Source organism: Pteronotus mesoamericanus, unplaced genomic scaffold (genome assembly GCF_021234165.1).
Source record: "Pteronotus mesoamericanus isolate MK-2021 breed Mesoamerican mustached bat unplaced genomic scaffold, CSHL_Meso_final scaffold_705, whole genome shotgun sequence".
NCBI classification, from domain to species: Eukaryota; Metazoa; Chordata; class Mammalia; order Chiroptera; family Mormoopidae; genus Pteronotus; species Pteronotus mesoamericanus.
In genome coordinates this window covers 16870589-16885024 of record NW_026555326.1, presented here as the reverse complement: position 1 = coordinate 16885024, position 14436 = coordinate 16870589, and the positions used below count along the sequence as shown (strand labels likewise).

The following is a 14436-nucleotide window of genomic DNA, read 5'->3' as shown; positions in this document are numbered from 1 at the left end:
TATAATGGAGAGCTTAGACATAGAACCATGTAGATATGGGCACTTAGTATACAACAAAGGGGCACCACATATCAATGGAAAATGTTACAAACCTAGCTCATACCTTAGATTAAAACAAACCTGGATCTTTATCTAAAACTACATCAAAGGTAGACTCCAAATGAACAAAGACCTGAATGTGAAACTTAAAAAGAACTTTAAGATTTCTTTTCAGTGAAAGGTGCCATGAACAAAGTTAACAGACAGATAACAGTTTGAAAGAAATTATTTGCAATGTCTAAAACCAACAATAGACTAATATCTAGATTATATAAGGTATTCCTTCAAGTCAAAAATATTTTTAAAATAGGGATATTATTTGAATAAGCAATTTATGGAGTCAGTAATAAAAATGGCTTAGAAATATGTATAGAGATACTAAAACATTACTACTACTACTGCTGCTGCTGCTGCTGCTGCTGCTACTACTACTACTATATCCTGTAGAGAATTTTTATAAAAGGTTTTTTTTGAGCCAAACCAATGATATATGCCAGGAAGCGCAAGATCTCAAATGCTACTACTTCTACTACTACTACTATATCCTGTAGAGAATTTTTATAAAAGGTTTTTTTTTTTGAGCCAAACCAATGATATATGCCAGGAAGCAAGATCTCAAATGCTTCTAAAACTTATTATTAATTAGGGAAATATAAATTGAAATACCAGTGAAATAGACTGAATAATGCTAGCTGTTGGCAGTGATGGATGTGGGTTTAGGAAACCTCACACACTCCTGGTGAAAAGTAAAGTGGTATAGCTGATTCAATGAATGATCTCGTATTTAGTCAAACCAAGTATACATATACATGCAGAACATACAGTAAAAAGCAAATAGAAATTATATCAGTTAGTTCTACTTCCATTTGAATAACAGAAAAACTCAATTCAAACTTTATTAAATGCAAAAAGGAATTTATTGCTTCATGTAATTTAGAAGTCCTGGATGGATCTTGCTGGCAATACTCAAAGTGTATTATCCAGATTGAGTGAGTGTCTCAGTCCCTCAGCTCTGCTTTCCTCTCTGTTGGCTCCATTTTGAGGAGACTTGACAGACTTTTTGACATATAGGTGTAAGATGGCTGCAGCAGCTCAGCCCACATGCTTCCAGGTTCAAATCTCAAAGTGCAGGGGGAGAAGAACATGGAATGATGTCTCTATACTGGTTTCCACAAGAATCCTGATATTCATTCTGCCTTAGCCCAGGTTACATGTCTACCCACTCCTGCCTAGTAATATCCAAATAACATTCTTCACCCTCAGGGTCAAAGGTTAGACCCTCCATCCCAACCTCACCACATAAAATAAGAATGGGCAATTGGTGAATTCCCACATGAAAATCAGTGACTGTTGGAGAAGACAGAACATAGACAAAAGAGACGAACAATAAATGTACCTAGAAAAATTGTTACTATTTTAGTATTTAAATTAATCATTCACTATTCCCCTAAAGCTACTCTTTTCTTAAAACAGATAAAAACCTTTTCCCTCATCTCCTAGAATTAGTAAAGAAATACCACAGACCACATTATACCCTAAAGGGATCACCAATAATTTCCATGATCTCAGGGAGAGGAGTCAACTGCAGAAGGAAAAGTCCTTAAAAAGAAGAAGTTATATATTTCTACTCATCTCCTGATGGAAACACATGCATCTGTAAAAATTATATCAAAATAAGAGTGCCTGATATTGGGATAAGCATTCTGTAATTTCATAATTATATAATACTAGTAGTTAACATATATCGAGCACCTGCTATAATGCCAGAAAGTGTCATGTCATTGACATAAAATTCATATAATGCACTCTATAACTGTGCACTGTATATATTATCATCCTTACTTTAAAGGTAAGAAAACAGAATCAGGGAGGTTAAGAAATTTGCTCAGAGTGACAGAGCTGGTAACTAGAGGAGCCAGTAGTCAAACACAAGTCTGTGAAACTTCTGAGACTGCTCTCAACACTATACCATGGATTTTGTGATCTTGACAACAATTAAAGCATCAATATTGTGACCATAGTGTTATTTAAATTCAGCCATTTCATATACATCATCTAAGAAGTTCAATAATAATCAATTTCATGGGAAAAAGAAAAAGATTAGTTGAGGATTACTAAATCCATTCTGTAAAAAAGACCTGCAAGTAATTTTCCATGAATTGCTTTAGGCATGAAAATACATGAAATACTACCAGAGAACACTTTACAAGAGTAACTGATGGCCTGATTAGAAAAATGATTAAATAAATTAAACAAGTAGAATCTGAGTAATATAAATTAAAATAATTAAACAAATATTGAGCACACAACTACCTTGATGTCTCAAGAATTCCACACAACAGGAGAGAAATCATCCTGAAAAAGCCAAAATCCAAAAGACAAAGACAAAATATGTCAGCTCCAGACAATACACTGGTTTAAAAGTCAACACTCTGAGTGCTCGCTTTGGCAGCACATATACTCAAATTGGGAGGACACAGAGAAGATTAGCATGGCTCCCGCACAAGGATGACACACAAATCTGTAAAGCATTCTGTATTTTAAATAAATAAAAATAAAAGTTAACACTGTGGGATGTCACAAAATGTTTTTCTTTCTTTCCCTGGGAGACTTTGCTCCAACTTGTCTGGATATTCTAAAATGAGATAAATCCTTGGAAATAAATGCTCTAAGAAACAAAGAAATCAGGCCATACTTTAGGAGATGCTGATAAAGTGAGTAGAAATGTTGGTGGGGCAAAAGTGTACCTCTACCTCAACAAGATCACCATGATGTGAGTAACTATGAGGTTAACAAAAAGAGCATGATTAGACTCATAAAAATCACACTTTAAGGACTATGGAACATTGGGTCTTAGTGAATCTTCTGGACCTATGGTACTTTAGAGTCCTGAATGATTGTTACTAACTTTCTCTATAAGCAGAAATTGTCAAAACGTGACACTTTAACTCCAGAGTGGTTCAGATGATGTTCACCTTCTGAACCCATCATTTCCCAGGTTAATAGACTACGCAACCGTTCTGGCCACACTGCTATGCCATGTACGCTACTTTGGGCCCTCCCTTGATTATACTGAGGTCAAGGGTGTGGTGTACTCAAAGTCTGCAGCTAGGCTATATGGTGTGGGTGGTGAATTATGATGGGTAAGTAACCAGGAGGCTTGCAAGAGAAGACTAAAGCCAAAGCCAATAAAAAGTGGTCGCAGAGCACATAGAGGGGTCGTCTGTTCAGTGAGTTTAGGAAATGTAGTGAGATTCCCATGAGACAGAACAGGTACTGACCCTCAGCATGAGGAATTTAAGGATGTAAGTTTCCCCAAAGCTCAGGAATCAGGATCAGGTCATCTGTGCTGCTAGCCTAGCTTTGATACTTCTCTGTTGGGATAACAAGGTCTCTACGTGGTTCCTTGTGCTAGAGTGTCTCATGTTAGGAACTCTACTTGGTATTTCAGCCTTTCCTACTTTCCATCACAAAATTCTGGCTGAAATATGACCCTGGTATTGTTGATACCAACTCCCCACCACCTGCCCATCTAAACTCCGTTCCTGGTTTCCTGGTTTCCTGGTTTCTCCATCATTTTCATCTAACCACCCATCATGCCCTACTTCCTACTTTATTAAGCTTACCCCTCCCAAAGCTATCTGCCAAGATTCTAAACTATTGCCTCTTGTTCTTCACCCTCCTTCATCCCCCACATTGGCTGTATCTTCGAGTCTACTTTTGAAATATCTGCCCCTTCAATCCCACTGCAACACTTTTGTCTGAAACCTCTGTGTCTCTATTTTTTTCAAGTTGCCAGCTACCTTTCCTGTATCAAAACTCAATTCATTGTCCATATTCTTAGTAGAACTACTTTAACTAAAATAATCTGATCCTGTCATTTTTCTGCTTAAAAACTCCTTAGCTGCTAACCAATGTAAACAGGTTAATATCTACTTTACTTACCATGGCTTTCAAGACCTTCCCATAAGGCCTTTCAGGTCCATCTCCTCCTCTTCTTTCCCACATAAGCCAATAAGTGCATTCATTAGACCTTGGCTCAAACATCACCTCTTATGATCTGTCTAAAAGAGAGTTAATTAAAATAAAGGGGTGGGACTGCACCAAACTAAGCATCTCTGCACAGCAAAGGAAACAATCAATAAATTGAAAAGGCAACCTACAGAATGAGAGAAAATATTTATAAGTCATATATCTGATAAGGGGTTAATATAAAAAATACATAAAGAACTCACGCAAGTCAATAAAAAAAGCAAATAATCCAATTAAACACAGGCAAAGGATCTAAATAGATGTTTTTGCAAAAAAGACATACAAATGGCCAATAGGTACAGGCAAAGGGGCTTAACATCACTAATCATCTGGCAAGTGCAAATCAAAACCACAATGAGATATCACCTCACTCCAGTTTGGCTGGTTATTAACCAAAAGACAGGAGATAACAAGAAGTGGTGAGATGGGGATAAAAGGGAATCCTGCTCACTACTGGTAGGAATGTAAATGGTACAGCTTTTATGGAAAACAGTATGAAGGTTCCCCAAATAATTAAAAATATAATGGCCTTATAATCCAGCAATCCACTCCTGGGTATAAATCTAAGAGAGCGAAATCATGTATCTCAAAGACATCTGCAATCCTGTGTTCACTGAAGTGTTATTCATAATAAGTAAGGTGTAGAACAACCAAAACACCCTTCAATGGGTGAATGGATAAAGATACTGTAAAATGTGCCCTGGCTGGTGTGGCTCAATGGATTGAGTGTCAACCTGTGAATCAAAAGGTCACTGGTTTGATTCCCAGTCACGGCACATGCTTGGGTTGCAGGCCAGGTCCCCAGTTGGGGATATGTGAGAGGCAACCAGTTGATGTATCTCTCACACATCAATGTTCTCTCCCTCTCCTTCTCCCTCCCTTCCCCTCTCTCTAAAAAAAATAAAATCTTTTTTTAAAAAAAAGATATTGTAAAATGTATTTATAAAATAGAATATTATTCAGCTGTGAAAAAAGAAAATCTTGCCTTTTGTGACAACATGGAGAGCATTATTCCAAGTGAATTATGTCAGACAGAGAAAGACAAATACTGTATGTTATCATATATACATACCTGCATGGGATCTAAAAAAAAAAGCCAATTTCATAGAAACAGAGAATAGAAACATGGTTTCCAGGAGCTAGGAGTAAGGGAATGGGGAAATGTAGGTCAAAGAGTACAAGTTTTCAGTTATAAGCAAAATAAGCTCTGAGGACCTAATGTTAAGCATGATGAATATAGTCAATAATATGATATTGTATATCTGAAAGTTGCTGACAGTGTATTTTAAGCATTCCTACCACACAAAAAGAAAGAGTTAACCATACAATGTGATTAACTTTTTAATGTTGGTAATCATTCCACAATGTATATGTGTATCAAATCATCATACTCTGTACTTTAAATATATATAGTTGTATTTATCAATTATTCCTCAATAAAGGGGGGAAATGTTAAAAATACAAGTGAACGAGTTGCTTCCTCAGCTGTTCTTCCATACTGACTTATAAAAGCCTTGATTATAACACACATCACATTGTTTACATGTCTGCTTTCTTCGTTAGATTAAGAATTCTTTGAGGACAGGGAGCATGTCTTCTTCATTGATAGCCCTTGAACAAGCAGGGTGACTGGTGAGAAGTCAGCTGGCAACAAATGCTTGTTGAATGAATAAATGCTTCATTCATTTCTTAATTCCCTCACCTACCTCTTAATTGGAACTTCCCTAAGATACCTGCAGAAAACGTCCCTCCAGAATACATTCTAAACTATCAGTCTATGATATCCCTGTACTCCAAGGGATCATGTAAAAAAGAGGAGTAGGAGTTTCCAAGTTCCAAACCCTCCTGATCTTCCATGTTTTCCTGAAATTATTTGCCTAATTCTAGACCTGTCTGAATGATGACATTGGTAAAATCTGGTCAGAACCACTACTATGTCTCTGACCTGGCTTGCTCCTAGATTCTTGTTTTTTCCAATGTCCTACTGCTGCACCACTCTGTCACCAAACTCACTGTTCTTGTGGGACATAAAATGATAACTGGTTCATCTTTTACTACTGATACTAGTCATTTCTAATATGGCCACTCTAAAAATCTCACAATCTGTCTGTTCATAACCATTCAAAAGTAAATCATGAAGCTTTTTCCTTAACTACATGTGGTAATCTGTTGCTTTTCTATCATTCCATTATTTTTTCTGTTATTGCTTTTGTTCCTGATTATTAGAAAAATAATTTCTTATAACACAGTTACTGCATAGATGTAATTCCCTTCACATACACCCTAGAATGCTCTGGCCATCTCTGTAATTGTATCTGAGGGATTCAACAAACCACCATAATTTTTTAGAAAAATATTAGCTTATTGATATAAGCACTTTCTTGAGACTGTCTTCATTATTCTAAAGATTTATTTTTCATGGTAATTTTCTCTATTCTGTCTGTGTCACACAAATTTCATTGTGTGTATGTGTGTGTGTATCCAGTTACTTCTGCATCTGCATAAACTTAAATGTGTTTGGGGGGGGGGGGGGGGAGAGAGAGAGAGAGAGAGAGAGAGAATATCAAGAAAGCAGAATCTGAGGTCTCTATAGGTAACATGAAATTTTTTCTTGGGATCAACAGTGCTTTCCTTCACTACTATCTGGGCAAAGGCAAGCTCACAGTAGATCTGTCCTTGCCTAATATTGCTCCACCACTGTATGATTAAGCAGGAACATCAGCTACAACTATGCCAAGGAATCCGCAAGAATATTCAACCTAAAAAAATTTCAACCCCAAAACAGCACCTCCCAGGAGATGACTTCAGCTCCTTTAGGAAATCTTTTAACCACAAATTCCAACTCCCCTTCACTCCTACAGCCTCAGTCACACATCTCAAAGGGCTGTTCCCTTAAACTGGGACAACCTGACCCACATCAGCAGCCCAGAGGCATTATGGCAACATAATGCCTTCTCAACCCATTGGAAGGGAAAAAGAGGGACAAACAATTGAATGATTATAATTGAAATCCTATAATTTGTGATTTGTCAATAACTACTGACTGTGGAGTTTTCTTCGCCCCTTAACAAATCCTGGCAGCCACAATATGTAACTGTAGACATCAAAACACATCTGAAATCATTTCATTGTCTTGTAATATATCTTGTAACAACAAAATGAAGATGAAGTTCTCTCTGAGGATAGGAAAGATGTATCTCCAAGTTTACTATTTAATGAATACTAATCTTAAAACTTAAGCAAAAAAAAATCCTTTGGGATGCTGAACGTAAAAAGCTGATATGCCAGTCCTGACTGGTGTAGCTCAGTGGGTTGTGCGTCGTCCCGCAAACTGACTTTTGGTTAAGGCACATGCCTGGGTTGTGGACCAGGTCCCCAGTTGGGGTCGTGCGAGTGACACTGATCAATGTTTCTCTCGCACATCGATGTTTCTCTCCCTTTTTTTCTCCCTCCCTTCCCCTCTCTCTAAAAATAAAATCTTTTGTTAAAAAAAGCTAATATGCCAGAGGGATCAGCTCTATTGGCATTGAATAGTTCATGGAAACCCAATTTCACACTACGAAGTGAGATTGATAGCCCTGTTACCCCTCCAGTTACTAGCCTGCACTGATCAAAGAGCCTTCTGAGCTGAGCTGAATCAAATCAGGCAAAAAATTTACTTGAATCATAGAATCACAGCTCTCAGGTTGAAATGGATTTATCAGACATCCACCCAATATTCCTCTACTTAACACTCCTCCAAAATATCCCTGTCTCATGCTCATCTCCTAGTAACTGATGTATCCTGGTGTGATGCAAAAAAGATTTGGGATGTAAAGTCCTGGGTTGGAGCCTTTGATATGTCAATCATGCAACACTAGACCTACTCGTCTCCAACTACAATATGATGAAGCTAGACTGTTGATTGCCAACATCTCACCCAGTTTAAGACTCTAGGCAGTGACAGGGAACACATTGGCTCCAAAGATAATGATTTCAATGCTTGGACAATTCTGATATTAAAAAGGTCTAGCTTGTACAAAGCCAAAATGTGCTTCCAACAGTTTCTACCCATTTCTCTGAGTTTTTGATACAACCCTGGCATAATCCCTCTTCTATATAATAGCCACTCATATAATTGAAGACAGATATTCATCTCGCATTCATCTGCTTCTCACTCAGTTCCCTTTATCACCTATCGACCTAGTCATCCTACTTAACACATAACAACTGTCCACATCCCTATTGAAAGGTGGTCATCAGAACTAAACAAAAAGTCACAGAAACAATCTGATGAAGGCCAAGAAAAGAACACTGCCTCTTGTTTGGTTCTAGCTAGTGTGCTTCTTTTAATGTGCCCCAAAATGACATTACATTTTCAGCTACTACATCACCCCGTCACATCACAATACCCTTCTTTTACTCATGACTTCTACCCAGTCTTTATGAAGTTTAATTTAGCAAAGAATTTTACTGTTATTTCTGTAAGATTCATTTTATAAAATTTGAGCTATTTGGTGTGACAAACTGAAATCTTTTCAAATCCCTAGTCCATCCTAAAACTTTTTGCCACGTGCTAACACTTTCATCCAAGTTACTAATAAAATAACATAACGTGGTCAAAAAAACAGTCCTGGAGCAGACTATCAGAGACTGCCCTCCACATTGACATAAATCTGCAAGATTCGGGTCTTCAGGCCATCAAAATGTCAGACTCCAGATTTCCCCGTCCTTGCCAGTCTCTGGACTCTACCTCTGTTAGCTTACTCACACTCTGTGCCCCTTCCTTTCTGCTGCCCCTTCAATAACAGTCACAGATAAGAGTGCCAGAATTTGGAGTACATTAAGAGAAACCACTGTTTTAATCAGTAAAAATAGGAAGAAAACTAACAAAATTATAGAAAAGTTCACACCCAGTACAACATGGGGTAATGAAAATAATGTAGGATTTAAGGTGCAGAAGACCTGGGGTTGATCCTACTTCTGTAACTTACTCACTGGGTAACCTTGATCACCCTATCACTATCAGTTCCCTCATCTCAAAAATAGGGATAATAATGATGACCTCACAGCATTGTTTTGAGCATTAGAAGCAATACATGCAAAATCTTGGTGCATTGTTAGCACATAATGAGCATGCAACATAGCATTATTATTATTATGACAGCATGAGAGACAAAAACACAATAACTAAATGCATAGAAAGATGACTAAAACCAAGAAGAAAATGAAGACCTGTGTTCTGCAAATGTTAATTAATGTTCCACAAAAGAAAAGTTCCTGGTTTAATAAGGTTAGAAATGAGGAAATTAAACAAAGTTTTTAAAATCTCAAGCATTTTTCTATCTGATTGGCCCCAAATATGTTATGCTACACCCCTGCATTTCTTATTTGATCATATCCCACGAACTCTTACAGAGCCCAAGACACTAAAGATGATTGTGACCCGTCAATATCAGACTGAAAAAAAAAACACAACTTGAGAGATGGGGTGCAGACACATAAGCAAATAATTAAAATAAAATATCACTAGCATATAAAAGAGATAAACACAGGACGTATGAGGGAACGGCGACCTATCTGTAGATGTCAGGTAAAGCTTTATGAAGGAGATGATGACTACCAAGGGTATTAAAAGATGAAGCGAAGGTGAGATTGAGGGACTGTCCAGGTAGTAAGGACAGCATGCAAAGATTCTGAACAGTTGTGGACCACACAAGGTTCATTCAAAGAATTTTGATCAGTCTAGAGTGACTTTCTCATAAAATAGAGACGACGTGAGAAGCAGCTAGAAAGATACAGATATGTACCTATTGTGAAGGGGCTTGTACGTCAATAAAGAAGTTTGGAATTCTATAGGATAGGAGAAGCCAGCAGAGGAAATGACAGTAATATTAGAAGATGATTCAGGCAGCCTACTAGTAGAGGGACTAGTTACAACACTGTTTAAAATACTGAGCTGAAAAGTGGTGAGGTTCAGAACTAAAATTGCAACCCTGGAAACAGAAAATAGGCTCACATACAAAGAATACAAGGCTAGGTACAAGACATGGCATGATTACAGGGATAAAGAATGGTGAGAAGTGAAAAATTACTTTGTGTAGCTTGAGAAAGTCAGTGGATGGGGATGTAATTAACCAATATATGGACATCTATAAGATAGTACATGTTGTTACAGGGCATGATAATTAGTTCAGAATTGAACAGTATGGACTAGGGTAATGAAGACACATTCAAATAAAGATGTAGGGTTCAACATAGTCTGGAAAACAAGAGAAATGTTCAAAAATAGGGGTCTCCATATATTTATGAGAATAAAGGAGGAAAAAACACTCTTTAACACACAGGAAGAGTATATGGAACATGTCTCTGATAACGAATGTAGTTAAAACAATGTAAAAATAGACTAATGATTCTTGCCTAATAAACTCATGCTAGCTCCTAGTGATTACTGCTTGTAACCTAAGAGTTCATTTTTTTTGCTCTTTTGAAAAGACAAAATTAAATTTGCCTGTTTTCTCTCCATTCATCATGATTTCTAGATGAACATTCATCTCACGACAACTTCTCTCAGTATTTAGCAATGGAATTCATAGATAAAAAGAAACATGCAGGCAGGGGCTTCTGATATCTTCCTGCCATAAATTAAAGTTGCTCATAAATGTATATTCTACTCCTTTAGAGACAAGAATAAGACTGTATTTATCCATAAATATTTATCAAGCACCTACCAACTCAAAATGGGAGATAATAAAAAAAAGTAGAAGGTGCGAACCCTGTATACAAACTATGAGAGCCAAAGGAAACCTTCCATAAAATACCCAATATTTGAGGTTTATATAATTTTGGAACTGATTCAAGCAAGTATAGGTCAGTACGTGTGGAGGCTAAGAAGTAAACATGGTCGCTAGAGAAATAGAGGTGGAGATGTGGGTGGATCTGGGTTTGGTTAGAAATGAATCAGACCAACCTACAGAGAATGGTTCCACCTTGAATAGACCTGATATAAAAAGGCCATTATCACAGACTGCAGCACCCAGCAAGCTCCTTCAGGCTACATTCTGCTTGCTCTTCTGGTGAAGGAAGTAAGTAAGAGGGAATACATCTAACTTTGACTATTTGGTGTTAAGCAAGGTAGAAATCTGGATGCATACCCTGGAAGGCAAAAAGTGTTGGATGTACGGGATTCTTTATCTTTGGTGGAACTGTTACTAAAAGTTTATTTCAATACAGAAGGAAAATGGGGGCATATTTTTTTTTCTATGAGGCTACACAGTACTCTCTTTATATTGCTGTATTTTCCATTTATTCATTCATTCGAAAAATATATATTAAGTACCTTACATTTGCCAAGTCCTGCTCTTAGCTGATTGTACAACAGTGTACAAGAAACTGCCTACTCTTAGGAGGTTATATCTTAGTAATTGATGTAGAGCATCTTTTCATATGCCTGTTAGCTGTCTGTACATGCTCTTTGGAGAAATGCCTATTCACATCATCTGCTTGTTTTTTAATTGGGTCATTTGTTTTTTGATGTTAAGTTGTATGAGTTCCTTATATATTTTGGGTATTAATCCCTTATTGAATATATCATTTTCCAATATCTTCTCCCATTCAGTAAATTATCATTTTGTTGATTGTTTCCTTCACTGTACAAAACCTTTTTAGTTTTATATAGTTCAATTTGTTTATTTTTGCTCCTGTTTCCCTTGCCCAAGGAAATATATCCAAAAAAATATTACTAAGATTGATATCAAAGGGCCCTTTATTGGTTAAATGTGTTGTATATACGCTCCCACCCTGTGGATTTCTCTTCTCTCCTTTAATAGGGTCTTTAAATGGACAGCTTTTCCTTCTTTCAATGCAGTCCAATTTTCTCTTTATGACATACTTTTTGAGTTTTATTTAAGAAGTTATTTCTCTACCCAAGGTCTTGAAGATATTCTTTTTTATTATCTTCTTTTACTTTTATATGTAAAAATCCACTGAGAACTAGATTGTTTTGCCATATGGAAATCCAGTTAACCCAGTACCATATTTCAAAAAAAAGATCCTTTCCTCACTGAATTATACCACCACCTCTGTTGTAAATTAAATGTTCATAGTGACATATGTCTGATTTTGGACTATATTACCTTTTATTGATCCATTTTTTCAACTTTGCACCAATGCTATGCTGTCTTCCTTTATAATATACTTTGACATCTAGTATGTCCACAAAGTCTGTCTTCATCAAGGCCGTCTTGGCTAATCTTGGCCACCCATATTGTCATATAAATTTTAAAAATTACTTAATCAATCTTTACTTTTAAAACTTCAGAGATTCTGCCCTGGCCAGCGTGGCTCAGTTGGCAGGAGCATCACCCTGTAAATTGAAAGGTCATGGGTTCAATTCTTGTTCATGCCTAGGTTGCGGATGCAGTCCCTTGTTGGGGTGCATATGAAAGGCAACCTATTGATGTTTCTCTTGTGTTGATGATTCTCTCCTCTCTCTCCCCTTCCCTTCTCCTCTTTCTAAAATCAATAAGCATGTCCTCAGATGAGGGCTAAAAAAAGAAAACTTCAGAGATTCTAAATAGGATTTTATTACATCTGTAAATGAATTTAGGTAGATTTCACATCTTGACAATACTGAGACTCTCAATTCATGAACAAAGCATAATCTTCCATTTATTTAAATCTTCTTTAGTTAATCTCAGTAACATAATTTTCTGAGTACAGATCTTTTGTGTCTTTCATTAGATCTATCCCTAGGTATTTCCTGATATTTTTATGCTTCTGTAAATACCACCAATCTTACTTCATTTTCTAATTGTTTATTGTTTTTGTATATGGAAATACAACAGATTTTTGTGTCTACCTTAAACCCAGAAACATTATTAATATTATTTTAGTTTAGTGATACATTTGTTTATTTTCCACATGCAAAAATCATGTCATTCTATGAGTAACATCAGTTTTGTTACTTCCTTCTCAATTATTTTATTGTAAATTCTTTTTCTTAATTTGTTGCTCTGGCTAGGACCTTCAGTATAATGCTGAATAGGATGAGAGCAGGAGTACTAGTTTCATTCTCAAACTCAGAAAGAAAAGCTTTACATTTCACCTTAAAGTATGATGTTTGCTGTAACATCTTCATCTATATAATTGATATCTTTGTATTTATAAATCAAAATTAATGTTGAATTTTATCAAATGGCTTTTTTGTACCTTTAAGTGGTTCATAAAATTTTCCCCATTATTCTGTTAGAGTAGTTAGTTGATTAGTTCTCAAATGTTAAACCCTAATATTTGAAATAAAGCTTAGGATATATATTCTTTTTATACAACACTGCTTCAGTTTACTATTATTTTCTATCATATTTTTGCATCTATATTTATGAAAGAAATTTCCCAAAGATTTTGTTTCTTGTAATATCCTTTTGAGGTTGTGGTACTGAAGTTTTGGTGGATTCATAAAACTGAGTGTTTCCCTTTTTCATTTTTTTGCAACATTTGTGTGATGCTAGGGTTATTTCCTACACATTAAATGAAATTCATCAGTAAAGTCATTTTATCTGCACATTCTCTTCCACTCTAGAAATTTATTAACTTAAGATTCAATACCTTTAATAAATATAGGAGGGCCATTAATGTTTTCTATTTCTTGTGTTTCTGTTTTGGTAGTATGCATTTTTCTAAAAATGTGTCCATTACATTTAATTTTTCAAATTGATTGCTATAAACTTTTGAATACTATGCTCTTATCTTTCTAATGCCTATAAAATATATAGCAACGTCACCTTACTTTTCTGATAGTCATTACTCATGCCTTTGCTCTTCTTTTCTTGATTAATCCTTCAGGGTTTATGAATTTTATTAGATTTTTTCAAACATGTTGGCTCTGTTGATTCTCTACATTTGTATTCTATTTCATTAATATCAGTTCTTGTTTTTATTATTTCCTTTATAATATTTTCTTTGGGCTTACTTGTTATTCTTTTACAAACTTCTTAAGATGTATGCTTAGGTTATTGATTTATTGGACTCCATTTCTAATATATGCAGTTAAGCTATAAATTTTTCATTAGGCATGAAATTTAAGTATTCCAGAGGTTTGGCTATTTCATATTTTTCTCATTTTTATTTAATTCAAAATATTTTCTAATTTACATTGTAATTTATGTCATGACCCATGGTTACTTAGAAAGTACTGCTTAATTTCTAAACATGTGGAGATTTTTCTTTGGATATCTTTATATTATTGAATTATAGCTTCATTCCATGCCACAGATAATAAAGTATATGATTTCAATCCTTTAAAATTTGTTGAAACTTGCTTTATGAATTAACACACAGTAAATTTTAAAATATTTTATGCTTACTTAAAAGGACATGTATTCTGGA

At 35.7% G+C, this 14436-nt stretch overlaps 1 non-coding gene across 1 annotated transcript; it reads left to right on the top strand.

The window, feature by feature from the left end:
- Positions 1–2475: 2475 nt before the first annotated feature.
- Positions 2476–2582, top strand: LOC129062479 (U6 spliceosomal RNA). The gene has a single exon (XR_008528274.1). It is a non-coding gene; the product is annotated as a U6 spliceosomal RNA (small nuclear RNA).
- The last annotated feature ends 11854 nt before the right edge of the window (positions 2583–14436 follow it).